General features: G+C 53.1%; 1 protein-coding gene across 2 annotated transcripts in view; it reads right to left on the bottom strand.

Moving 5' to 3' along the window:
• Positions 1-3,631, bottom strand: part of HTR2C (5-hydroxytryptamine receptor 2C) — a 391,327-nt gene that overhangs the window by 374,514 nt on the left and 13,182 nt on the right. For both annotated transcript variants that reach the window (XM_025205085.1, XM_025205083.1), the window contains exon 2: positions 1,182-1,396. The gene's annotated coding sequence lies outside the window, so the exon portion shown is untranslated. The remainder of the gene's footprint in view (positions 1-1,181; positions 1,397-3,631) is intronic.

Below are 3,631 nucleotides of genomic sequence, written 5' to 3'. Positions count from 1 at the left end.
TTTAAAGAGGGTCGTGCTGCTGCCACTGGGTAACAGCGGGCACAGGGCGGACGTCCCCGGAAGCCCCGAGCGACGAGCAAATGTGTTGCACACTTTTTTGGAAGAGAAAATAAGACAGATGCTTCTGTCACAACCGCAGGGAAAAGGTAGGCAGTGGCTTTCCCACTAAAGCAGAACTGCTCTGAAATTCAAAGCTGAGAAACCCAACAAAACTCAACCGCTCGCACTCAGCCCAGCAGGGTCTCAAGCGCCTGCGGAGAACACGTCACTCCCAGGCACCTCCACGCCCGCTCCGAAGGCCCCCGCCAGAAGGAGGAAGGCACAGTCCAGGGGGAGGCAACACTGCCCAGTGGGGGTCAGAAGGACCCAGCTCCTAAAACGTGGCCACCTCCGCTGCTTGCCCCCCGCCCGCCTGACCGCAGCATGTCTTGGGGAGGGTGCCCTGGTGCCGAGGCACCCAGCACCCACCCGCAGCTCGGCGCAGACAGCTGCACCCCGCTGAAAGCTGCCAAAGCCACGGCCACACAGACCGGATCTGGCCTGCGGACCGTAGGTGGCCGACCCCTGCACTAGCCAGCAATTTCACAGGTGACCTGTTGGGAAGGGGGTAAGCAGCTCTTCACGTGAGGGTGGAAGCAGACACACACACACACACGGACCTTGCTCGTGAGTCTAACGCATGCAGCAGCACGGGAGAAGCAGGTGTAGACGCAAATATGTCCTTACCTCCCAGCCGTGTGTGGTCCTGCTGTTAAACCAGGCCTTCCTCTCGCCCAGCCAGACCTTCCTGCGTGGCCTTGCACATCGTCTCCTGTGCTCCTCCTGCGAGCCCTTTCACCCCCTGCCGCTTTGTCATCTCTCCATCCCCTCGTCCTCCTTGGGGATTTCCCCCTTCCCCCTCCCTGCAAGCAGGGATGAGAAAAACGGTTCCCCAGTCCACTGGCCCAGTGCTTTCCACCTGAGTAAGGCTTGAACGACTGACCGTTGTTGCAGGTCTGGGGGAGGAAACCTGGAGCCCTCGGCAGCAAGTGGCAGAGTCCACATCCACCCAGAGGACGGACCCCGCGGTAGAGAGACGGCCAGAAAGACCGCACAGTGCCAGCTGGCTTCCATGACTTGTCCGCAGACCACCGCTCTCCAGACCCTTCCCTCCCACAGACATGGGTCAGAGCAGCACAGACCTGGAGAGAAAGAGGGAATGGCACAGCCTGGAAGGAGGGACCCGCTTCAGCTTGGCCCTGATGGGAGGCATGAGGACTTCACACGTTTCCTCTTCCTGGACATCATATCGATGCGACTGGCCTGGGGAGATGAGCATTCGTATTGTCCAATACTATCAAGGATCAAAGCTTCTGTTCACTGGAGCTTTTCCTTTTTGTTCAGTCCATGTGATAACCTGTAAGAAGAAAAGAAAAGAAAAGAAAAGAAAAGAAAAGAAAAGAAAACCAATGGCAGCTGTGGGGAAGGAACTAAACGACTTGCAGCATAAGAGCTCCAGAAGAAACCGAAACAAAGGTCTTAATAACTTTTTGCAAGGCTTTTAATTTATCTTACCTCCAGCTCTGGCATCCCCAAGCACTAAACGTTCGACCCCAAGACAGAATAAGCAGCTGCCCAGCAACAAACATCTCCCCGCCACGGCCACATGTGCAGGCTAACGAGGCGAGTCCCCAGTAAGCCACAATGCTAATCATATCCTGATCACCACCAGGCTGCACCCACCCAATCAGTAGCCACAATAAAAGTATTTGGTCCCTAGCAGAAATCAGGAGCATGTTAGAAAGTATGTGCTGCCAGAAAAGGGGTTATTCAAGCATTTTACATACTACTGTAGAGGCCATAAAAAGCTTTCTTTCAGAAACAGGTCGTGCCCCCGAGTCACTACGGTTCCACGACTCGTATTATAACAACGGCCCGTCTTCCAGGAGTGCTGAAAAGCCCCATTGAAGATACTTATTTGCATGTCTATATATGGATTTGGGAACTTAACTGTATGTAACGTTGATTTTTTTTAATGTTAGTTGAATCCTTCGCCCACTAAAGTCAGAAATAAGAATTTAAGAACACCCCAAAATATCCCTGAACGTACCAGACGCACACTCATTCCACTTTGACAGCCTTTATTATGCAAATTATCTTCACTGGCGTTTTGCATGCTCACTTGTGACATACTCATTGTTCAAACACTTAACAAAGGAATTTATGGCCCTGGAGGAATAAATACATCACCAAACAGTAACCACCATCAAACTCTTTACAGTGTTTGTGTCACCTCCCCCTTGACAAGCCAAAACATTTTCCACCTGAATAATTACTGAGCTTAATGGCCTGGTTTAATTTCAGTGGTAGTTTTAAAGTTGGAAAAGTGCACGGAGGTGGAAGGTTATGCACAGCTTCTCAACAATTTCTCAACTGAAGAGACCTGAAATCTGTCCAAGTGGTTTGGCACTGCTCCGCATCCCTTTCCTACCCCAGTGATGCGACTCCCAGCCCTCCCGAGCCAGCTCTCTCCAAGATAATAACGGCTAGATTTATGTGTATTGCAACAGTACGGGGGAGTCTTAGTCACGGACCAGGATCCACGATGCCAGGAGGTGCACAAGCACAGAACAAAGGATGTCGCTACCCCAAAGAGCTTACCGGGTACATACAGTAGATGGATAAAAGACAACAGATGGGCATGGAAACGCAAGGAGACGACAAGGAGCAGCGTAACGGGCCGGAGTCCTGGCCCACTCGTCAAGTCTTGTGGAGGCTTCACAGCAAAGGAGAGTCTCGAGCGTGAACCTGAAGGAGAAGGGTGAAGCGGACATCTCCCAAGTGCAGGAAGAGCTTGGAGAAACCACCAAGATGCTTGTTGGAAATCTCCCAAGTGGCCAATGGACGCCGGCACCCCGTGCTACGTGGGGCCAGAGTGCGGTGACCAAAGACGCAAACGGGGCCACCGACAGTGCGGAGACTAACGCACAGGTATTGTACTTTGAAGAAGGAAAGACAGAGCTGAAGAGAAGGGTAAGGGAGGCGTTACATTTGCCGGCGGAGCCATGTCACCGCCAGCGTGCATCCAGGAAGAGCACACACCAACTGCTGAAGCTTCCTTAGCCTGACGAAGGCTTTTTGAACCCGAAAGCTTGCTTAATTAACTATTCTCCAACCATTTGGGTTGGTCTAATAAAAGATATCAAAGTCACCCAAGGAACCTTGTCTGCCGGGAGAGAAATGCACTTATGGACGCAAGCGCTGATGACAGCAGAGACTTCCCTTCTGCCCAAAGGGCCCTGGAGAACAAACGCCGCTTTCCGCACTCCAGGCTGTAGCACGTGCCCAGCTGCGGTCCCACCAGTAATTGCCCCGGGCCCCTGAGGTGTTTCAGCTTTAGCATCGTGTTAAAATGTGCTTATTAAGAAATAATACTACTCTGCTGACATCACACGACAGCATTTGTGACACGCGTGCCCTTTTGGTGTACACGATAGCCGTGTGGTCCTGCTCGCAGGAGCCCAGATGTAGAGTTTGTGGCGGGCCAGTAGGGGGCGCTCCTGCGTGGAGCCGCCCACCTCCCTGCGCCCGCCCACCTTCCAGGCTCCGAGTGCCTCCCTGGGGTGCCTCCCGTCCGGCCGACCCCTTCCCC

This window comes from Alligator sinensis, unplaced genomic scaffold (assembly GCF_000455745.1).
Source record: "Alligator sinensis unplaced genomic scaffold, ASM45574v1 scaffold1059_1, whole genome shotgun sequence".
Lineage (NCBI taxonomy): Eukaryota > Metazoa > Chordata > Crocodylia > Alligatoridae > Alligator > Alligator sinensis.
The sequence above is the reverse complement of the archived record's forward strand: the minus strand, read 5'-3'. Positions and strand labels throughout refer to the sequence as shown.